Here is a 26,109-nt window from a genome sequence, read left to right on the forward strand (position 1 = left end):
AGTACCAAGCCTGTCTCTATTATTTTCACCAATAACCTCTGTACTGCTCTGCTGTCTCATATCTTAGTACCAACCTTGTCTCTGCTACTTTCACCAATCACCTCTGTACTGCTCTGCTGTCTTGTATCTTAGTACCAAGCCTGTCACTACTTATAACCAATTACCTCTGTACTGCTCTGCTGTCTCTATTATCAAAGTACCCAGCCTGTCACTATTCCTTTCACCAATCATCTATTTACTGCACTGCTTTCTCTATTATTTCAGTATCTAGCCTGTCACTGCTACTATCACCAATTACCTCTGTACTGCTCTGCTGTCTCTACTGTCTCTATATCCATGCTGCTACTCTGCTATCACCAATCACCTGTGTAATGCTCTGATGTCTTTTTTATCCCTGTATTCAGCTTATCTCTACTTCTATCACCAATCACCTCTGTACTGCTGTGCTGTGTCTATTATCTTAGTATCCAGCCTTTCATTACTCCTTTCACTAATCACCTATGTTCTGGTCTGCTTTCTCTATAAATTCAGTATCTAGCCTGTCACTAATCACCTCTATACTGCTCTGCTGTCTCTATTATCTCAGTAACCAGCCTGTCACTACTCCTTCCACCAATCATCTAAGTACTGCTCTGCTGTTTCTACTGTCTCAATATTCAGGCTGCCACTCTCCTATCATCAATCAGCTCTGCCAGCCTGATACTACTGCTATCATGAATCCCCTATCTAATGCTCTGCTTTCTCTCTTATCTCAGTACCAAGCCTGTCACTACTCTTATCACCAAACTCCTCTGCACTATTAGGCTGGGTACTGAGATAAGAGAGACAGCATGTCACTACTACAATCATCAATCACTTCTGCACTGTTAGGCTGGGTACTGAGATAAGAGAGACAGCAGAGCAGTACAGAGGTGATTGGTGAAAGGAGTAGTGACAGGCTGGGTACTGAGATAAGAGACACAGCATGTCAGTACTACAATCACCAATCACCTCTGCACTGTTCTGCTGTCTCTATTATCTCAAGACCCAGCCTGTCACTACTCCTATCACCAGGGCCAGCTCCAGGTGTTCCAGCACCCTGTGAGAAATGTTGGAGCACCCCCCCCCGACTTTCTAAACCTAACCACATCCCGAGGTGCTGACTACACCCCCTTCAGCCACCCCCACTCAGTTCAGCAAATGACTACTTGAAGTGTGAAGTCACTTATACACAGTGCTCCTCCTCAGCCAGAACTCAGTCCACCTCCCCCCTACGGCTCAGCAAATGCACACATGCACTTAAGTCAATATATCTGTCTGAAGCACGCATGGCTCCTTAACTAGCCCCCCTACCCACCTCAGACTCAACATAGTTATTATTTCATATTAGTTATTATTACCACCTCTGCCACACTGTTCATTCATCCCCAATTCCCCCACCCATGATCTCTCAGCAGCACCACCACCAACTGCATGGTCACTGTCTGCATGCTACTGAGCTGAGTGTCTAGCTCACTCCTCTTCTTTGTTCTAACATACCAGACCAGTACGGCACAGCGGAGCTGTAACTACACATTTTGGTACCCTGTGTACATAAAGAGCATTGGTGCCCCATCCATATTAGAAGCAGGGGGAGTGCACTGAATAAAACAGTTGTGGTCTCCCTAGGAAGGTGCATGACCACACAATAGTACCTCAATTTGAATGATGCCACATAGTGCCCCTTCGTCACATTACACTGCACAGTAGTGTCCCTTAGTCATATTACACCACCCAGTAGTGCCCATTCACCTTAATACACAGAGATCATTCATATTATGCCACACAGAGGGTCTCATTCAGACCCACTCGCGAGCACTGTACGCTCGCAAGTGGGTCGATGTTACCCAAATGCGCATGTGCACAATGGAGGCGTCTCCGTCATGCGCATGCGTGAGACCCAAATAACGACAGGGTAGCCATTGTTATGGGCCTTGCTCCAAAGGGGGCGTGTTGTCAATAGTGAGTGACAGCATGCCCCCTTTGGTGGGCATGCCGGGGGCGTTGCTGCCCAGATGGAGGCATTCCCATGGGAATGCCTACCGTCTGGGTCCGGCCCCAGTTGGAGTGTTTTTGGCTCTGATAGAGCCAAAGCACTCCGGGCTTGCGGAAGATGAGAACCTACCACAAGGGTCTCGTCACAAGCCCGATGATCGTGATGGTCTTGACCATCGCAACCATCTTTTTGGCCGCTCGCATAAGCTGTGGGTGGTCACCCACAGCTATGCGAGTGGCCAGGAGGCCGCTCCATTTTTAGATAGGCTGGCCCTGATTCAGAGCGAGCACTCTGGTCAGAGCGTCCGGCTCTGAATCAGGCCCAGAGCCCATTAACATTATGCCACACAGTAATACTCCTTATACACATTATGTCACACAGTAATACTCCTTATACACATTATACAACACAGTAACACTCCTTATACACATTATGTCACACAGCAGTAGACCTAAGTAATCATTACAATAAAAAAAACATTAATGGCCACTCAATATTCCAATCATAAATCTTGCATTTATAATTTTATATTTGTAATTTCTTAAAAATTCTAAGTAATTAGACTCAGGACTGCCAGCCAGGTCACACAACCAGTGTGTAGTAATCAGGCTGATGATGGTCTGCTCCAGTACACAACCTGTGTGTAGTGATCATGCTGAGAGACACCCACCCTGTCACACAACCTGTGTGTAGTGATCATGCTGAAGGACACAAGCCCTGTCACACAACCTGTGTGTAGTGATCATGCTGAGGGATGCCAGCCCTTTCACACAACCTGTGTGTAGTGATCATGCTGAGTGACACCAGCCCTTTCACACAACCTGTGTGTAGTGATCATGCTGAGGGACACCAGCCCTGTTACACAACCTGTGTGTAGTAATCATGCTGAGGGATGCCAACCCTGTCACACAACCTGCATGTAGTAATTGTGCACAGTAATCATGCTGAGGGCTGCCAGCCCTGTCACACATACTGTGTGTAGTATATACATGGTTTTCCCTGAAGTGTAGTCTTTCCATAGATAATAGGATGTGCTCATGGGTGACTGCAGGCAGCTCTGGTATGTCACACAAACAGTACAGCAATAGTGTGTACTGACTCATAGGAGCATCCAACTTCCTACCAGTGTGCCACAGTGTAAGGAGCATTCCTGGAGAAGAGGCAGAATGACTCACCCCTCCCATACATGATGTTACATAACATGGTACTAACTCCACATCACCTAACTCAGCCATCACATATCACACCATACAGTGCAGCCCGGAATGTTATATCTACAGCAGTGGTCAAAGTGGATATTTTGATGTGTGGGTATGGAAATATCAGTCGGGCTTTACTTAGGCAGGCCAAAATCCTGAGCCCCCTGAGATTTCCATACCCACACTTCAAAATTTCCACTTCGACCACTGCTGTAGACATAACATTAGGACAGTGTCTTGGGTCTAATGCCTAGGATCACTTACCAGGAGCATGGGCTCTTTGCCGTCTTACCAATCACCACTAGCCTGGCAACTGACTGGGCCCACGGGCCTAGAATCCAATAATACAGGTGGTCTAGGGAGGGTTAAATAAGTTAAGGTAGCCGAAGCCGCCTACCATGGTGCTTGGAGAGACTCTCTGGTTCTCAGCTTCTTGCATCATGGCCAGCGGTGCCTACGCTTATTCTGCGGCCAGCTCTTCCTTCTTCTTTTCTTCAGGAGGACTTATTTTCTCCCTTTCTGCTCCTCTCCCTTCACCTCAGCACACATTTCCTCATTTGAGCACTACACTCTCCTCACACCTCACCTCCCTGCAGAACTCACCTCTTCCCACATCTAACTATGGCATTCCTCTCCTCACACCTACTTCTCCTAACAGCAGCAATTACCTCTCATCACACCTACCTCCCCTCACTGCAGCACTCACCTCTCCTCACACCTACCTCCCCTCACTGCAGCACTCACCTCTCCTCACACCTACTTCCCCTCACTGCAGCACTCAAATCTCCTCAAACCTACCTCCCCTCACTGCAGCACTCACCTCTCTTCACACCTACCTCCCCTCTCTGCAGCACTCATCTCTCCTCACACCTACCTCCCCTCACTGCAGCACTCACCTCTCCTCACACCTACCTCCCCTCACTGCAGCACTCACCTCTCCTCACACCTACCTCCCATCACTGCAGCACTCACCTCTCCTCACACCTAACTCCCCTCACTGCAGCACTCACCTCTCCTCACACCTACCTCCCCTCACTGCAGCACTCACCTCTCTTCACATTTACCTCCCCTCACTGCAGCACTCACCTCTCTTCACAACTACCTCCCCTCACTGCAGCACTCACCTCTCCTCACTCCTACCTCCCCTCACTGCAGCACTCACCTCTCCTCACACCTACCTCCACTCACTGCTGCACTCAAATCTCTTCACACCTACCTCCCCTCACTGCAGCAATCACCTCTCTTCACACCTAACACCCCTCACTGCAGCACTCACCTCTCCTCACATCTACCTTCCCTCTCACCAGCACTCACCTCTCCTCACACCTACCTCCCCTCACTGCAGCACTCACCTCTCTTCACACCAACCTCTTCTCACTGCTGCACTCACCTCTCCTCACACCTACCTCCCCTCACTGCAGCACTCACCTCTCCTCACACCTACCTCCCCTCACTGCAGCACTCACCTCTCCTCAAACCTACCTCCCCTCACTGCAGCACTCTCCTCTCCTCAAACCTATCTCCCCTCACTGCAGCACTCACCTCTCCTCACACCTACTTCCCCTCACTGCAGCACTCACCTCTCCTCACACCTAACTCCCCTCACTGCAGCACTCACCTCTCTTCACATTTACCTCCCCTCACTGCAGCACTCACCTCTCTTCACAACTACCTCCCCTCACTGCAGCACTCACCTCTCCTCACTCCTACCTCCCCTCACTGCAGCACTCACCTCTCCTCACACCTACCTCCACTCACTGCTGCACTCAAATCTCTTCACACCTACCTCCCCTCACTGCAGCAATCACCTCTCTTCACACCTAACACCCCTCACTGCAGCACTCACCTCTCCTCACATCTACCTTCCCTCTCACCAGCACTCACCTCTCCTCACACCTACCTCCCCTCACTGCAGCACTCACCTCTCTTCACACCAACCTCTTCTCACTGCTGCACTCACCTCTCCTCACACCTACCTCCCCTCACTGCAGCACTCACCTCTCCTCACACCTACCTCCCCTCACTGCAGCACTCACCTCTCCTCAAACCTACCTCCCCTCACTGCAGCACTCTCCTCTCCTCAAACCTATCTCCCCTCACTGCAGCACTCACCTCTCCTCACACCTACTTCCCCTCACTGCAGCACTCACCTCTCCTCACACCTACCTCTCCTCATTGCAGCACTCACCTCTCCTCACATCTACTTTCCCTCACTGCAGCAATCACCTCTCTTCACAACTAACTCCCCTCACTGCAGCACTCACCTCTATTCACACCTACCTCCCCTCACTGCAGCACTCACCTCTCTTCACACCTACCTCCCCTCACTGCAGCACTCACCTCTCCTCACACCTACCTCCCCTCACTGCAGCACTCACCTCTCTTCACACCTACATCTTCTCACTGCAGCACTCACCTCTCCTCACACCTACCTCTTCTCACTGCAGCACTCACCTCATCTCACACCTACCTCCCCTCACTGCAGCACTCAAATCTCCTCAAACCTACCTCCCCTCCCGACGGCTCCCCAGACCAACTACTTCATCAATGCCTTCTAGCCCTGATCCTAACTTGCTGCTACATGCTTCCTCCTCCCTGTCTACCCCATCTGTGTCATGCCTGTTTGTCTATCCCTCCCCTTTAGAATGTAGTCTCTTGTGAGCAGGGCCCTCTATCCTCTTGTGCTTCTCCTTACTTTACTTCCATCTACTTCTTACTCCCTACTAGGGCACCTAACACTTGGTTGCTTAGGCTCTGTTGCTTTTTTGGTTGATAGGTTCACAAATGTAGCAATGTATATTTATCCATTTCCTTGTCCTGCATTGTATTGTATTGTACTTTAAGTCACTTTTTTGTTATGTAGTTTGTAAGGCACTGGAGAACACTTGTGGTGCCATATAAGTAAATAATAATAATAATAATAATAATAATAATAATAATAATAATAATAATAATAATAATAATAATAATAATAATAATAGTCATAATAATTGTATCATTTATGTGTTAATTAAATACTCTCTAACACTACAGAAGTTCTATGTGTCTAGAATTTCTAACTTTTCCATTATAATCGCATCAAAATATATTCCAACATTTTTATTTTTTATAAGTATCATTAAAATTAAATAGTATCTTCTATATTACTCTGTGCATCAGGTTGCTACATATAAAGGGGTATGTAGGTGTCACATTCTTAATAGTATCTTACATATTACTCTGTACATCAGGTTAATATATATAAAGAGGTATCTAGTTGGCAGCTCCATCATAATAACTTACATATAACTCTGTGCAGCAGGTTAGAATATATAAAAGGGCATATAGCAGGCAGCATCTTCATTGTATCTCACATATTACTCTGTGTATCAGTTTAGTACTTATGAAGGGGTAGCTAGGTTTCAGCTCCATGATAGTACCTTACATATTTCTCTGCCCATAAGGTTAGTATATACAAATGGGTATCTAGGTGGTAGCTCCAGCATAGTATCTTACATATTACTCTGTGCATCAGGTTAGTATATATTAAGGGCTATCTAGGTGACAGCTCCATCATAGTATCTTACATATACACTGTGCATTAAGTTAGAATATATAAAGGGGTATTTAGTTGGCAGTTTCATCATAGTATCTTACATATACTCTGGGCATTAGGTAAGTGGATCTGTATGTCTATACATGATATCGTATAGCAGCGAATGTGACTTCAATTAACCATATTTGTGCAGCAGACATACTGTATTCTGTGAGCATACATGATATCATATAGCAGCGAATGTGACTGCAATTAACCATATTTGTGCAGCAGACATACTGTATTCTGTGAGCATACATGATGCCGTTAGCAGCAAATGTGACTGCAATTAATCATATCTGTGATCTGAGACTTCTTATGTGTATAAGACATTAAGGGAGAACAATATATATATTATTCACCAGTTTAACCACATGATAAAGCTAATTATAGTGACGAGCATATGCTGAGACAAGAAGATAACCTAATATTGCTGCCTTAAAGCCATATATTGTATTGGATATCTGCCTATATATGAAGGCAGGTTAATATGGTAGCCTATTGGATTGCTATCAGTATATAGTGTGTGACACCAATGTTTTTTGACTGCATTAATATAATCTGCAGTGATTAATCGATGCATAGGTGCTGATACCAAAAAGATATTTAATTCTCAGGGATAGTCCCATATAGAATATTAGATTACAATAGTCACATGTGCCTAATGGACATTTGCCGATATGTAAAGGCAATTTAAACATCAGCGCAGTGATGATTGGACTTATGATATAATCGGTATGACATCGATGTTTTCGAATTCAGCAATATAATCTGCAAATGATATAAAATTGCTGACATTATAGAAGTAGTTGAATCTGCAACAATTGGATTCCAACTAAACACTAACATGTCACCACCAATTTAGCTGAACTATGCTGAATTTGAGCATTAAATGGTGAAGTAGCTAAGTATATTGGGAGTTAACTAAACATAATTACTGTGATTAATCAACATTGTGAAATTTTTCTCTTGTATGTATATGGGATATCCAGTGATGGTATCACATCACTGAACTGTGTGAACATATTAAAAAGGACACCATTTGTGTTGATGAATATATGCCAGGAGATAAAGGCAGTCTAAGAACAATAGGATTACCTGATTTTTTATTCATTAATAATGTCCTCATAATATAATATCTGTACAACAAAATTGTTAACCATCGATTACAACCTCCCAATCCTCATTGATTAACTTAATATCACTACACAGTTTATATACTGTGGGAGTTTATAGAGGAGATCCAAGATATGGATCAACACAGATGTATAATTTAAAGCATATTCGATCACAGGTAGGATAGTTGATCTCTTTATAAGAAGGTACTTATCATATAACTCTATGAGCAGAGAAGACCTTCAGTTCAATTTTACTTCTAATGTCTTTCTTTAATCTATATTTTTAATACTTCGCCGCTATGTTTCCCTAGAGGGGATATATATTATAACATAAATCTAATAAAAGTTATGTTTTAAGAATTATGTAACTAATCGACTAGTGCACCGATATACTACCTCTTTCTCCTTTTCTTTGCTGTATACATGAATAACGGTAGTAGGTAGCACACCACCCTTATATATAAATTCTGGATAGTAAACATTATAGGGTGGTTGTCGAATTGAACCTGTGTGTTGTTCCACATGTTTCATAAATTATATCAGCGTTAAACAGAAGTGAAACAGAAGGAAACCCACCAAACTACAATTAAACAGCAACCCAAACATTACTTGGACAAAGTGGAACAAACTATTGTGAGTTCAGCCTTCATACACCTAGATCCTGTGGATTACATAACCAGGACATTCATCACTGAACTCCCTGTCTGGTGGCTACATTAACCCATTGCCTCCCTTGCTACTATTTCTGCTGGCTCTGTGCTTTACATATAGGCCTAATGCATACGTATCTGTGTTAATGTCACTTTACCTCTATAATAATGTACTTTTACTTTAGCTCTTTTTCTAAGTCTTAAATCATCTAGCTCCAACCACTGTCTACTTTATTATTTAACTTCTGCTCCCACCAAATTTCCACTTTTATTAAACTCATTAATAAACTTTTGTTTTACAGACACATTTTTCCCACACTGTACTCTTACTTGCATTACTGGAAGTCTGAACTCTTACATTCTTTCTTCATTCCTACTTTCAACTTTTTCTTCCCTTATTTAAATCAGCATCAGAATTACCATGTTTTCTTCAACTCCCACCTTCACTCAGTGTCTACCTAATCTTTTGTTCTGACCCTTGCTTCCACCTTTATCCTTTCCCCCTTGTCTCTTTCATTTCCTCTTCCCCTTATCTCCTCTCCTCTGTTTACCTTCCACCCCATCTTCTCCCATTACTCCAATTACATTCTCTTATACTCCAATAGGATCCTACTACCTCACTGCTAATCCCTCTTCCCACCTCCCTCTCCATGTCACTTCACCCCACATCCATCCACATATCATTAAGCTCCCTTCCTGCCCACCTCATCTCTGTCCCCCATATCAATCTCACCTCCATGCTACAGCAACCCTGATAATCTCATTCAAATCTCTACAACAAACTTTGTCTCTCTATCCTGTGCCCTATGGAATGCCAGGTCAGTCTTTAATAAACTAGTCCCAACCCATGACCTTTTCATCTCCAACTCCCTGAATCTCCAAGCCATTACTGAAACCTGGATTTTACCCTCTGACACCACTTCTCCTGCAGCTCTCTCCTCTGGGGGCCTCACCTTTTCCCACACCCCACGACCTGGGGGTCGCCATGGTGGTGGTGTTGGGGTTCTTCTATCCCCAGGTTACTCATACCAACCCATTCCCTCTGAACCATTCTTTACATTCTCAAAATTTGAAGTCCATGCTTTACGCCTCTTCCACCCAGTACACCTCCAAGTAACTGTCATTTACCGTCCCCTTGGCCCTCCCTCAAAGTTCCTTGACAACTTTGGTTCCTGGCTCCCTCACCTTCTCTCCTCAGACCTTCCCTCCATTATCCTAGGTGACTTTAATATTCCAATTGATATCCCCACAGAATCGTCTGCCTCCAAACTCCTCACCCTCACATCTTCACTTGGTCTCTCCCAAAGGACCTCCTCACCCTCCCATGTGAGTGGCCATTTGCTTGATCTGGTCTTCACTCACCAATGTGATATTTCTGATGTGACACTCCAATTCCCCTTTCCCACTTTCTGACCATCACCTTCTCTCTTTTAACATGTCTCTCTCTCCTTCTCCTCCTCTACCTCCAAAAGCCACCATCACTAAGTGTAACATTGATGCTATTGACACAGTTTCCTTTTCTTCCCTGCTTGACTCACTTCTCTCCCCTATCCTCTCTCTCTCCTGCCCTGACCAAGCCACTTCCCTAAACAATGCCTCCCTTACTTCTGCTCTGGACTGTGTTGCTCTGGCAATCACTACTCACACTCGCAGATCACTCCTCAACCCTGGCATTCCAAATGCACCAGATACCTGCAAAAGTGTTCACAAACCGCTGAGCGACAGTGGAGAAGATCACGCTCTAAAGCAGATGTTCTCCATTTCAAATTTATGCTCTCATCCTATAGTGCTGCTCTCTCCCTCTCTAAACAGTCATATTTCAAGATCCTCATCTCCTCTCAGTCCTCTAATCCCCAGCATCTCTTCACCACTTTTAACTCCCTCCTTCTCCCACCCCCTCCTCGTCTCCCCTCCTTGCTCTCTGGCCTTGACTTTGCTACCTACTTCCTTACATCTAAAATTGATTCCATACATCAGGACATCATATCCAACCAGTCCCCCAGCTCTCCACCTCCTCCTTTCCCAGATAACCCCTCCCCATCAACTTTACCAACTCTAACATACTTCTCCCCTGTATATGGAGAGGAAGTCATGGCCCTCATCCGGCCCTCCCCCCCTTCCACCTCCCCCATTGATCCTATCCCCTCCCGCCTCCTCCACTTCCTCTCTCCTTCTGCCTGCTCCCATCTTACCCTCCTCATTAACCTCTCCCTCTCATCAGGCACTGTTCCTTCTGCATTCGAGCATGCCCTTGTCTCCCCAATTCTTAAAAATCCTACCCTTTATCCTAACCTTCTTTCTAACTACTGATCCATCTCTCTTCTTCCTTTTGCCTCCAAACTCCTTGAGCAGATTGTCTACAAACGCCTTACTGCTTTTTTTTCCTCCCACTCCCTCCTTGACCCTTTTCAGTCTGGCTTCCATTCTCTCCACTCCACTGAAACTGCCCTCATGAAAGTCAGCAACGACCTCCTTGCTGCCAAATCAAAGGGCCACTACTCTCTTTTCTTTCTCCTTAATCTCTCTGCTGCTTTTGACACTGGATCACCCTCTCCTCCTGAATATCCTTCACTTCCTTGGACTATGTGACACTTCCCTCTCCTGGCTGTCATCCTACCTCTCTGACTGATCTTTCTCTGTTTCTTCAAATAACTCCTCTTCCCCCCCACAGCCTCTTACAGTAGGTGTTCCCCAAGGTTCTTTACTTGGACCTCTCCTATTCTCCCTCTATACTTCCTCTCTAGGTGAACTCATCAGCTCTTTTGACCTCCATTATCATCTCTATGCAGATGATACTCAAATCTACCTTTCCTCCCCTGATCTCTCCCCCTCTCTTCTGACTCATATCTCCAACTATCTCTCTGCTATCTCTTCCTGGATGTCCCAGCGATTTCTTAAACTTAATATGGCTAAGACAGAGTTTATAGTCTTCCCACCCTCCCACATAACCTCACCTCCCACTATTTCTTAATCAATTGATGGAATAACTATCTCATCTAGTACCAAGGTGCGCTGTCTTGGAGCTATCCTGGACTCATAATTCTCCTTCAAACCACATATCCAGAACTTCTCACAGTCCTGTCATTTCCATCTCAAAAATATTTCTAAGATCAGACCCTATCTCAAACATGATGCTACTAAAGCCCTCATACACTCACTGGTCATCTCCAGATTGGACTACTGTAACCTCCTCCTTTCTGGCCTCCCCAAATCCCATGTCTCTCCTCTCCAGTCCATCTGTAATGCTGCTGCATGGCTTATCTTCCTCTCCAAATGCTCTACATCTGCCTCCCCTCTCCTACATCCCTCCACTGGCTCCCCTTCCCTTTAAGAACCCAATTTAATGTTCTCCCACTTGCTTACAAAGCCCTCACCAAATCTACCCCCATATACATCTCTGATCTCATCTCCCTTCACTCTCCTCTCCGCTCTCTTCATTCAACTAATGCATGCCGCCTTTCATGCCAGCTGATTACTTCCTCCCACTCCCGCCTCCAAGATTTTGCCCACACTGCTCCCCACCTCTGGAATTCTCTCCCTCTCCCCATCAGACTCTCCACCTTTTTGCAATCCTTCAAACGGGCTCTCAAGACCCACTACTTCATCAAAGCCTTCTAGCTATCATTCTAACTCCCTGCTACATTCTCCTTCCTCCCCATCTACCCCATCTGTGTCACCCCTGTTTGTCTTACCCTCCCTTTTAGAATGGAAGCTCTTATGAGCTGGGCTCTCTACCCTTTTGTGCTTCTCCCCACTTTAGTTTCATATACATCTTACTCACCACTAGGGCACCTAACACTTGGTTGTTTATGTTCTGCTTATCTGGGTGTTATGGTCACTAATGTAGCAATATATATTATCCATGTCCTGGTCCTGAATTGTATTGTACTGTATTGTATTGTTCTGTAAGTTGCTTGTCTACAACTTGTTTATGTACTTTGTAAGGCGCTGCGGAACATTTGTGGTGCCATATAAATAAATGATAATAATAAGAGTATATATAAAGGGATATCTAGGTGGCAGCTCCATCATTGTATATTACATATTGCTCAGTGCATCAGGTTAGTATATTTTTTTTTACTTTTATATATTAGTTTATTGATTCTGCTCAATTTTCTTCTATAAGAAGTGAGTGCACTCTATCATAAATGTAATGGGGTAGCAAGCTGGCAGCTCCATCATATTATCTTACATATTACTCTGTGCATCAGGTTAGTATATATAAAAGGGTATCTAGGTGTCAGCTCCTTCATAGTATATTACATATTACTCTGTGCATCAGGTTAGTATATATAAAGGGGTATCTAGGTGGCAGCTCCATCATTGTATATGACATATTTACTCTGTGCATCAGGTTAGTATATATAAAGGGGTATCTAGGTGGCAGCTACTTCATAGTATCTTACATATTACTCTGTGCATCAGGTTAGTATATATAAAGGAGTATCGAGGTGGCAGATCCATCATTGTATATTACATATTTACTCTGTGCATCAGGTTAGTATATATAAAGGGGTATCTAGTTGGCAGCTCCATCAATGTATATTACATATATGTCAGTGCATCAGGTTAGTATATTTTTTTACTTTTATATTTAGTTCTGATACCCTCATAGGCATATTCAATTACCCACAATGTTTTCCATGTGGAAAAAGCTCTGATTTCATGCCCAGAGCTAATCCATTAGTTGCAGGAGTATAACAAGGTATTTGAAGGCCCCATAGCAAAAGTTTGTAAGGGCCCCTATATACCACCCAATGGTGAAAAATGTATATAACACATGTAAGTTTGACAAGGAAGATGGGCCCTCCTTAGCTATGGGCCCCATAGTAGCTGCCCCCTAGCAACCACGGTAGTCATTCCCATGATTAGTTGTCAAATGCCCAGTGTGAGAAACTCATAGGTAGCATGTGGTAACCCATAGTCTCAGTATTAAGTGTGCATTATTTCTATTTGATCACATGATGCCGCCTCTGAGTTTAAGTGAAAAACTTCATTTCCAATTGAATCTGCCCCTTAGTGTTAGTGGCAAATCTACTAAAGTGATAGTTTTTAGAAGTCAGTTTTAGAAGTGATGTTGCCCATAGAAACTTATCAGATTGTCCTTAACATTTAACTAGCACTCTCTAGAAGATAATACATAGAATCTGATTGGTTGCTATTGGCAACAACACATCTAAAACTCCCTCTAAAAAATGTTTTACTTTAGTAAATTTATCCCTTACTCTTAGATAACTGCACATATGCTGCTGGACATATGCATATTTTTTTCATAATACAAACTATTAAGTCAAATTTGTTAAGCATAGTTTTCTTCGGCTTTTGTGATGTACCCTAGGCCCTTACACCAAACCTACTCATGTCTCTAACACAAAACAATTATTATTACCTTTTAAAAACCTGGTGTCTCATTCAGCAATGATCACTGATTCCTCTGCACACATCACACTGAGCAGAGTGACTGTGAGATGGTCACATTATCTCATTCCCATGGTGTGTGCAGAGATAATGGCGTTATCCTGGTGCATCAGCTGACAGTAGGTGTGACAGGAGATCTTTATCATGTGTTACCTATCTATAGTTAGTGCTGGGGTGGTGTAATGTATAATCTGCACATTCTGAGGTTACAGCAGGGGTTTGGGGTGTACAGTGCACATGGGCCTCTGAGTCCAGGGGGGCCCACACCACACACCCTGCACCAATGTTTTTTCCATAATTTTGCACATTTGCTGTAAAGAAATAGGTGTGAAAATGGCTGCCATGCCATTTTCCTAGTGATCTTTGCATTCGCAGTAGAATCTGGGCACAGACTAGTGCCCAGATTCTACTGCTGTGCTCAGTGCACTGCAGGCACCCTGGGAACCTTCTAATACACCCCTGGGTCACAGTATGAGGATTACACTATATTTGTGGAAACGGCAATAGACTGTGTGTTGTATAACAAGTATTTATCTGCTTCAGGAGGGGTGAGGTCTCTGTGCTGCATATCTGACTGGAAATGAGGATATAGCAATCTGCCAATTTGCAATGACTGGGTTTTATTTGTTAGTTTATTGAAATAAAGATCATGTTTTAATTACAATATAACACTAATACTCTAAAAGTTGAAGTAACACAGTAATATTAATGCATTTAAAAATTAACTTTTTTACAGGACAAATAAGGAGCAGGATCTCCACTAAGAACAAAAGAAGACGTTGTGGAAAGTGACATTGTTCTCTAATCAAGCGATATAAATACCTAATTTCTACTTCTGGGGGATTCACAAATGCTACTTTCCTTGTACGAATAGAAAAGTACTTTTACAGCTAATCAAGTTTTCATCAAATGCATGATGAGTCTCATAGCAAAGAAATCACATCTGTGCTCTGAGTGTGACAAAAGCTTCACATATAAATCACAGCTTCTCATACATCAGAGGAGTCACACAGGAGAGAAACCATTTACATGTTCTGAATGTAGCAAATGTTTTATCAACAAGACACTTCTTGCTATACATCAGATGAGTCACACAGGAGAGAAACCATTTACATGTTCTGAATGTGGCAAGTGTTTTACCAACAAGCCACATCTTGTTACACATCAGAGGAATCACACAGGAGACAAGCCATATAAATGCTGTGAGTGAAGCAAATATTTTACCAAGAAACAACAACTTGTTTGACATGAGATGATTCATACAGGAGAAAAGCCATTTAAATGCTCTGAATGCAGCAAGTGTTTTATCACCAATAATGAACTCATTTCACACCAGAGGAGTCATACAGGAGAGAAGCCATTTAAATGCGCTGAATGCTGCAAATGTTTTACCACCAAGCAATATATTGTTATACGTCAGAGGAGTCACATAGGAGAGAAACCATTTACATGCTCTGAATGCAGCAAGTATTTTAATGAGAAGACAAAAATTGTTATACATCAGAGGAGTCACACAGGAGAGAAGCCATTTACATGGTCTGAATGCAGCAAATGTTTTTCACAGAAGTCACATCTCGTTACACATCAGAGGAGTCACACAGTAGAGAAGCCATTTAAATGCTCTGAATGTAGCAAGTGTTTTACCAAGAAAGAAAATCTTGTTAGAGGATTCATGCAGGAGAGAAGCCATTTAAAGTTCTGAATGCTGCAAGTATTTTACCAACAAGCATGAACTTGTTACACATCAGATAACTCATACTTAAGAGAAGCCATTTACATGCTCTGAATGCAGCAAGTATTTTAATGAGAAGATAAAACAGAGGAGTTACACTGGAGAAAAGCTATTTATATGCTCTGAATGTAACAAGTGTTCTACCAGGAAAGAAAGTCTTGTTAGACATCATAGGATCCATGCAGGAGAGAAGCCAATTAAATTCCCTGAATGCTGCAAGAGTTTTTTTTACCAGCAAGCATGATCTTGTTACACATAAGAGAAGTCACACAGGAGAGAAGCCATTTACATGATCTGAATGCAGCAAGTGTTTTAATAGTAAGATAACACTAACATGAGGAATCACTCAAGGGGCATAAATGTTATAAATATCTTTAAGTAGGTTAACTTGTATCACTTCTATATGTTTACATGTTAGTTAATTTTTATTTTCTGAATGTGACAAGTGTTTTATATAAATTAATCTTGTTAAAGACACGAGAGTAGACACATCTGTACTTGATCCTCTGCACATGTGTAATGTAATAAACAATGTGTATGTGAAGTAACGAAAAATTGCCTAAAATAATTATTTACCTTTTTAAAATATAATTTGTCACTATCATAGCATAAGGCGGTGCTAATTCTAACACCTAATATTGTAGGACATAACAAACTAGCAATACAATAGCAGTTATCCAGGTATATTGCACTGGTTTGAAACATAACTTTTATAATTTTTTTAATAAAAGTTAATATTATCCATTGCTAAAACAGGAATATGTGGACGTTTAGTACATATTCTTTCAACAACTCATAAATTTATGCATGGTTATGTAACTTTCTTTTCCTGCACTGTAATTAAGAGCCTATATAAATTGAGAATATACATATTTGTTGTGCGAGTTGTGGAAGGCAAACACTTGTCGAATGGCCCCAGGCCTAAAGTAGGCAAGTGTGTATCTAATGTGGCAACCATTTTGTTTTATACCTTAGCTAAAAACATGTTAAATGATGTATTATACAGTGTGTAGGGATTACTGTTTTATTTCTCTGTAGGTGTGATTAACTGCAAAGATATGTATAGGATAAACTGCTATATACATTGTTTTAGCAATAAGAATTATAGGTTTAAAATGAATAAGTTTTAACATGCACAGAATAGCTGACAGCAAGTCTCAGTTTTTATATAAAAAAATGAGCTAACTGAGGTAGCATTTAACTGCAATAAGCAAAAATTAAGGCTAAATGGGCAATCATGTCAGATTTCTACATGGGAACAAAAACATAACTCGGAATTATGTAAATATTATGTCTAAAGCACAGATGACCAATGAATAACTAGTATGTACAGATATTAATTAGATTACTTAAACTAATTGGATTAATTGGAGGTATAAACAAAAATAAGGTATAAATATGAGCAGAGAGACAGGGAGTGGGGAGCAGTCAAAGAACCGAGGAGAGAAAACAGAAAGAGGGTCGTGGGGTGCCATTACGTATATATGAAATATTGACTGACTGCTATCCAGGTATTCTATACTGTGTCTCATAAATTTATTTTAGAAGTATTCCCTACTGCTGTTAGTATAACCTATGTTTTTTGTTGTAAGTCTGAATTGACAAAATATATGTATGATTAAGCTGTCTTTAAATAAAAGCATTGTCATTGATTTTAGAATCTGTATTTGTGTGGAATTATTTAAGTGCTCTCTATTACAAATAAGGTTTTTAAGTAATCCAGAACTATATAGCGTTATCACCATGTTAACATATATCAACAAAATAAATGAAAATAAAATGTAGTAACAAGAAAGGGACAAATAGATATGTGAATGTGATTATAAATACTCAAAGGAACTGGTGCAAGTGTTGATTGTGCTTACTATGTTGTGACTAATCTCTGTAATATACAGCTGCTCTGCTCATACAGGTACTGGGACTAGTAGAAGAAAGAGCTGTCTATCCAGTTAAAAGTTCCAGCAGCTCCTCTCAGTACTAAGATTCCTTCTATGTGAAACTATGTATGATAAAACTGTAAATAAGGTGCCTTGTTTCCTTCAGTATATATATATATATATATATCTGTATATATATATATATACATATATATATATGTACTTTCTAGCCCTGGTTGTTCCTTTCCAAATTCCACACTCAAGTGTCCTCACAGAAATCTGTATTTAATGTCTGCGACTGAATTGCCGCTGGATGAAATACCATTAATGGATGCACAATGGACCTAATTCCTGACTGGGCCTGGTAATTACTCTAACAATCCCCTCTCCCCCCTAACCCTAACCCTCCCTTAGTGTTGTCTTACCCTAAACTCCCACTAGTGCCTAACCAAAACCTCTCCACATTAGTGCCTAAACCCAACCCCTCCTCCCCGCAACCTAAACCTAACCCTCCCAGGGGTCTGCCTAACCCTTTCCCCTCCCTTATGGTGCTTAACTCTATCCCCCTATTTTCCTACCCTAACCCTAAACCCCCAGGGGGGTGGCTAACCCTAACTCCCCTCTGGGTTCCCTAAAACTAATGCTCCACCCTGCGGCTGCCCACTAATACACCCATCTTGCATTAGTTTGGTATGCCGGGTGTCAGGATTTTACATTAGGGCTACTGATAGGCATCAGGATTTTTATGCCTATCATTAGTCCTATGTCAGGCTGGCAGTGTCAGGATATTGGCAGACATGAGAGCACCAACAATTATCCTGACTGCATCCCATCCTGACATATTATGTTTATATCCTTATAGTCTTAGGAATGTTGATATAAAGATATTCTGTGCATTATTTTTACTATTAGAAGTGGAGATTCACCCACTTCTTAGTACAGTCAGCATTAATGACAGCAGTCAGCATGAGTCATCACACCTGTCATTCAATATTGTCTGCTGGATTCATGTTTAATTGTGCTAACAATGATTCCAATAGAAGATGATTATCTGGCAATAATATAAATTACAAACAAATTCCCAGGCGTTAGAGAGTTAATCAACCTTTCGTCTTGATGTAGCAGTGTGAGTGAGTCACCCTCACAGCAATAAACCACAGGTAAAAAGAGAAGCAACTACAGAGTCTGAAGGAGACAGAGAAATACACTAAAGTCAGTAACATAGTAACAAATGTATATTATGAAATAAGATCATTAAAAATTGTAACACTATACAGAAGCACAAATATAGGAAAGGAAAGAAACTCTGTTTTGTGAGCACTCTTGAATTATTAATTTAGTAATTATTTAAAACATAACTTTTATTGGCATTTTAATTCCTATCATGTAATATGAACAAACAGCGACTCACAACATAGAACATGTACATCTATTTATGTCATCATATCCAGCTATGTATATCAATTAATTATGTCCTGGGATCAAGCAAAGTTATAAAAATCACGTCTAGGATGTTTGGGTTTAGTATGTTGGTTCCATCTGAAAATTCGACCTGTTGAAAAATCTTTTTTATCCCTGGTGAACTTGTTTTGTTTTCGTTCTATGATTGTTTTTTCATAGGATTCAAGTTCTCTCTTGTTTTTTTCAAAACTCTTTTGGGACTGTGAGTCTTGCTCCCATTGGGAAAGTTTTTTACCCATGTTATCTATTTCTTTAACACATTCTTCAAGTACCAGGAGATTATGTTTGATAAGGACCATTAGTAAATCTTGAGAACATTTAAGGAGGCAAGATTCTCTTTCCTTCTCTAGATTAGCTGTAATAAGGCTGAAGGAGGGGAAAATCTTAGGTCTTAGGCCCCTAGGAGAGATCTTATGCTTCTGATAACTTTCCAGAGTTCTTAAGTCCCAGCTAACTCTAAGTTGTTTTTGTAATATATATATTTCAATTGGGTGAAATTATCCTCCCATTTGATACTAGTATTATCGTCTATTTCTAATGATGAAAAAATATTATCAAGATTTTCAGGAGTCCTTCGTTTCAAAGTAAGTTCTTCTTTCAAGTTGAAGTTTGCCATAATATCAAAATAAGTCAAGAGAGACAGATATAAATGTAATCAAATTAGTCGTGCTGTCGATATGAAGAGACTGAGATTACTCAGCTATAGTATATCGTTGGGCATAAAGGAAGGGGGAAATGGGGGAAATCAACGCACTGACATTTTATTATTAAGGCTGATATAAATAAACCGTTATTATATTCATAATCTCATCAATAAAATATTGTATTAGACGGCGGTGGTGCTCACTAGAGTAGAAACAAATTGTAGTATAAATATAGGAAAGGAAAGAAACTCTGTTTTGTGAGCACTCTTAAATTATTAATTCACTAATTATTTAAAACATAGCTTTTATTGGCATTTCAACAGTGACTCACAAGTTATCATATCCAGCTAAGTATTTCAATTAATTATGTCCTGGGATCAGGCAAAGTTTATTGCTTAACTGGAAAAAATATAATCAGATAAAAAATGTATTAGTGCCTCCTTTAATAAATATTCAATGAATATACTATCTAACAAATAAATACAGTCTTAAATTAGCATTAATTCATGTCTATCTATTTTGTTGGTGAAAATATATTAAGCAGCATAATTTTTATTATTTGGCTGTAATAGCAAGATTATATTCTTATTAGTTTGTATAATAATTATTAATTCTATGAATTCTCATATATCACCTTAAGAGACCAAGAGCAAACAATTTTATTTTATTTAGGTATACCATACACTATTGATATATCAGAAAAGTCGGGGTAAAGACACTGTCACTCTTAATTCTGCTTCTCCTCACTTAGCATACAGCCATCAATGAGGAGTGAGAGATCATCTGAGAACAGTTTGGCCCCTAGAAACATCAGTATAACTGTAATGTTGCTCAATTTTTCACTTCTACTGTTGCGGGTCTTACATACTGCATAGAACCCCCAATGAGAGAGTTACTCTGATTGAGATAGTCATCAGTTAATAGAGAGGATAGTAGGTACACACCATATTAATAATTGCAGTGATATTCAGGGCAGCACAGACGGTGTAATGGTAGTATTACTGCCTCACAGCACTGAGGTCGTTGGTTCGATACCCACTACGGCCCTAACTGTGTGGAGTTTGTATATTCTCCCTGTGCTTGCGTGGGTTTCCCCCGGGTACTCCGGTTTCCTCCCACACTCCAAAAATATACTGGTAGGTTAATTGGCTCCTAACAAAATTACCCATAGTGTGTATGTGTGTGTGCACATGTGGTAGGTAATATAGAGTGTAAGCTCCACTGGGGCAGGGACTGATGTGAATGGCCAAATATTCTCTGTAAAGCGCTGCCGAATATGTGTGCGCTATATAAATAACTGGTAATAAATAAATAAATATTACCATTGTTTTAGTATCACCAAAATTGACAGTTCAGAAAATCAAGAGAATCAAGGGTAAGTATCTAAAACAGGCTGCATATATTATAAATATACATATAAGACATATTAAACATATATTAACAATGAATTTTAATAATCTAGAATAACAAATGATGTGCACCTGATCTTTTGTTTGTTTTTTAATGCCTTGAAGGCTTACAAAAGGATACAAACTATATACCTAGAAGCAAATGAGTTAATCGATTAGTTAATCAATCACACTTCTTGCATCAATACATAAAAAGAACAATACTCTTCTGATTAACTCTTAACAATCTGGTAGGTAATGTCATAGACACTTAATCTCAGTCTCTAAATCTGATTACCATGCACATTTGTTGTAAAGCACACATGAAATTTGAACAGAAACCTGCAATTCCAGGATATGTCTTACATTAAGAATAAGTAATATTCTGTGCAGGGGAAGATATATGAGAATTGATATAAAAATGTGATAATCCTCCCATAGACCGTGTAGTAACAAAATAATAATACCCCAACATTCATTGTTATGAAAACTCTATTTATCTCTGCTGAATCAGCTGCTCTATATGAACAAAAAATAAATAGGACAAATAGCAAATGAGATTGAAGTGAGAGTGCTGGAAAAAGGATAGTCTTTCATATCCACCAATTCATTTAATGAACTTACATAGCAAATTAATTTGCATAAATTTGCTTGCAAACTAAGTTTACAGGAATTTTTTCAATCACAAGGAATCAATTACACTCCCTCTCCTCACCAAGATTTTCTCAGTTCCCGACAGACCTCCACATTCGATAATTTATCGCCAATGACATCATTTTCGCCTATTTGAATTATCCCCATATTCAATTACATTGACTTTTCGCCGGTGTGAAAAGTCAATGTAAAAAAACAGGGATAAGTTTTCACCAGCATTTTGCTGGCGAAAAAAAGTGCAGAGATGGCGTTTAGGGGTGCAGGCTTAAAATAAATAGCCTGCACCCCTGAGAATGACCCCTAAAAATGATCTGCGTTAAAAAAAAGTAAAATAAAAAATAGGGACACTCCAAAATATTACCTTTAATTTTGGGGTAAAAAAAAAAAAAAAAGGCAAAAAAAACTAAAATAGCCCCATTAAATCCAGGGGGTTTCCCAAGTATGCGGCAAGTGTTTTCTTCATTGTCGGAGTACCAGCAAGTGCATTTTTAAGGATTTTTTTTTAATCATGTTAGGGACTTTAAAATATGCTTACCCCCCTTTTCATGTACCTCAAATGTGATAGATTTAAAAAAAAAAATAATAACTGTTCCTAAGTGCAATTCTTCACCACTTCTTCATAGCTGCAAAAATGAACCTGCCGCGGCTATTAGAAACCCTGACTTCCTTCAGCAGATACAATTGAGGGTACCCATAGTGATCCCCCATGTTTAGACATCTTTAGGGTGGTCCCTGGAATATTTTCTGAAAATTCCCATTTTTTGGTGATACCTTTTCGCCGGCTCCCGTTTTCGTTGATTTCTAATTGAATACAGGGATAAAGCAGGCATGCGCCCGATATTTTATCCCCGGAAAACCTGCGAAGTGGAGTGAAAAGTCCAGCATGGACTTTTTGCGCCCATATTGAATATGGCCCAAAGTCAGGAAACCCAGGTATTTCTGTGTGCCATGTCTTGGAAATGGTGGACCAAGCTAGTGAGTTCAAATCAATTAAATAAGAGTAGAGTTGATGTATTCTAAATTTAGTCATACTTCATAAAGAGAGTATTTGAGATACAACCTTTCAGAGAGTCTAAGGCCCACAGAGGGTTATATAGTGATTGGACATAATGACATGACTGCAAAAACATAGAGAAATTAGAGCAGTTTTGGGGTATGCAGAAAGGCTGCTGGAGCATATGGGTAAAACAAGGCCTCTTCTAGAGCAGGGTTAGTGTAATGGTCAGTATGTAGCAACCAACCAGCCACATAGCAAAACAAGGCAGATTTTGCAGATACCGCAACATAAGGGGCGCTAAGTCCTCCTTTGGTATTTGGCAGGTAAGCTCAGGAATGATTTATTCTAGGTTTATGATGATGCCAAATACATTTGAAAAAACTTGTGTGTAATGAAGAATATCAGCTTACGTCAATGTAATAAGTAGTGTTTGTAAAATATATGCTAACTTTGGGAATATTATACATTTGATCACTGTAATTTGCCTAGAAGATAAAGCTTAAGGTCCTTCCAAATAAAAGTTGAGATTGTAGTTTATTCAGTAATGGGGGAAAAATTAACACTCTATAAGGACGACAATCGGGCTGGTATATAAATACCTAAATATGTGTGCTTGTGAGATGTGACAGTAATTAGAGAAGCAATATGAGGATGAGAGGATAGGAAAGGGGTAACATTAATAGGAAGCAATTTAATGCAATATCCAGCAAAGTAACTAAATAAAGAAATTGTGTCTACAATTGCAGGAATGGAGTGTAAAGGATCCGAACTAAAGAGCATCATATCATATGCAAATACAGACAATTAGCATTATTGGTCCCTAATTGCAATATCTTTAAAGGCGGGAATTTGTCTTAGTGTTATTGCCAGTGGCTCAAGGGCAGTTGATAACAAGAATGGGGAAAGGGGTTACCCCTGGCTTACATTTCCCCAGCACAATGAAGGCACATGATAGACTCAGAATCTGGTATTTGCCCAAAATGCCAAATGATCAAAGCCACGTTATTTAATTGTATATAGGGATGTAGAAAAGTGAAAGAAATGTTGCAGTGAAGTAGTTAAATTATCTAAATAATATGTTCTACCTTCAGCTAACACCCAGCCCATTAGAATGTATTTGTGGTAACTTTAAATTATGGAATAAAGGCCCGGATAAAGCAACTAAAATCTGTCTGTTGACTGCTTTTATAACTGTTGCTAAGAAAGTTATTCTTTTACATTGGACCAGTAAAACTTCTCCATCCCTTTCTGAGGTTAAGCACAGAAAGCTACAACTCCTTAGAAATATTGTTTTAAGACCACATTATTAAACTTTTCGAAAGTACTGATTGGTATCTCATTAGACATATTTAATCTTCTGTTTAAGCAGTGAGATCAAATCCTCTTCCTACTCCTGTACACATGCCTTTTATACTTCTCTACTTACAATCTTCTGTTTAAGTAATGAGATTAAACCCTCTTCCTACTCCTGTACACATTCCTTTTATACTTCTCTACTTACCATCTTCTGTTTAAGTAATGAGATTAAACCCTCTTCCTACTCCTGTACACATGCCTTTTATACTTCTCTACTTACAATCTTCTGTTTAAGTAATGAGATTAAACCCTCTTCCTACACCTGTACACATTCCTTTTATACTTCTCTACTTACAATCTTCTGTTTAAGTAATGAGATTAAACCCTCTTCCTACTCCTGTACACATGCCTTTTATACTTCTCTACTTACGATCAGTATGTATTATTTTCTAATTCTAGTTTGAGACAAGTTAATTATTTATTCATTTTTCTCCAATCTCCCTTCCCTTTTCTTCCCTCTTGGATTTTCCACCCCTAAATGTTTTTTTTCTATTGCTTTTCCCCTTTTCTGTTTCTGCAGTTTGTCTTTTTAAGTATAATGGATTTGTGAAATACTATCATATCATACCATAACTAGAGTTTACATATTGTTATCTTTCTTTCACATTGTACATTTTAAATTTTGAGGTAGATATCTACCATTTCACCATTCATTTCTCTGTAGACTAATGTAAGTATTTTTTTTTCTATTGTTGGTAATTAGCTTTCCATTATCACTATACTTCATGTTATAAAAGCCAATACATTTTGTTTAAAAAAAAGAGTGGGGGGGAGGCCAAACAAAATGGCAGAGTGACTCAAACAGATGATCCTAGGTTACCAGACAAATGCTTTTTCAGCATACAAAGATAATAGGTACCTGGGATAAATGGGATCATCAGTCATTGAATTGTGTAGTGATTGTAGCACAGTTAAGAATTTTCTAATGTTAGTGATCTAACTTCAGCCCCATATAAACCCCATTTGGTCAGATTGTATAGTATGATTTTGATTTTAACTATTTGGTTTGGGTCTATAGTATCAATTAGATTGTATATGAAATTGAGAGATAGAGTCTAAATTGCAAGGTGACAGTTCCCACATATCCTGTATCACTGTATTTTCAAGTATTTTTATTGCTGTTGTCAATCATGGATCAGTCTAAGTTGTCAGTCTATGGAACAGGAGTATCACGCCTTTATTAGCAGTAGTAACACTTTTTCAACAACTAAAAGTCTATAAAGATATTTGGGAAAAAATAATAAAGGACATTTCAAATTTAAACAGTGTTTGACAATCTCATAGAGAATCTTAGCTCTATATTAAAAAGTTAGGAATAGTTAATGGTTAATGTTTTGCTTTGATACTAAATAGAAAATAGCTAAAATCCCTTACACCACCGACAGTGGCATGATTTGGTAGGTGGAATCAGAAATATTCAATTTGGAAATGGACTGATGACCACAGCCTGTATTCCTTGGCCCAAGCAAGAGTCTTCGTATTTCTTTCCTATAGTCATGTTTACTTTGCAGCAGTACTACAATAAAGATATGATTTTGATCTCTTCTAAATTGTAGATAGTGAGATGTGTCTGCTGCTTGAACTCAGTTTATCTTTAAATGGCCTCTAGTCTGAAGTGATATTAATAGGAAAATAGAAAGGTGGTGACAAATATTTTTTTAGTGAGGAAGCAAGTAATAGCTGAATAATATACAGAAGTTAGAAGTTCAAAGTTCGAAGTTAAATAAAGTGTGGGGTAGGCCAAAGCAGAGGAGTAACAACTAATTTAGAAAATTGTGCTGTGAATATGAAAAAATAAATGTACCACAGATAAATATAATAAAATATATAAACAAATGGGTGAATACTCTTATAATAGATGTTCAATATTTGAAAGACATCACACAAAAGGTAAAAAGCATATCAATAAAATGAGAAATGTAGCAGCACTTAAATAAACGACAACAATAAATAGCAACATTTATATCAAAATCTCCACAACTCCAAAATAAGTTTAAAGATGAATGTATCTAATTTATTCCTCACAG

The 26,109-nt window shown here is 39.9% G+C and overlaps 1 pseudogene; it reads left to right on the plus strand.

Annotated features, from left to right (window-relative positions):
• Positions 1–26,109, plus strand: part of LOC148522667 (uncharacterized) — a 360,297-nt pseudogene that overhangs the window by 33,715 nt on the left and 300,473 nt on the right.

The sequence above is a fragment of the Taudactylus pleione genome, unplaced genomic scaffold (assembly GCF_031769625.1).
Source record: "Taudactylus pleione unplaced genomic scaffold, aTauple2 ptg000145l, whole genome shotgun sequence".
In the NCBI taxonomy this organism is placed as follows: domain Eukaryota; kingdom Metazoa; phylum Chordata; class Amphibia; order Anura; family Myobatrachidae; genus Taudactylus; species Taudactylus pleione.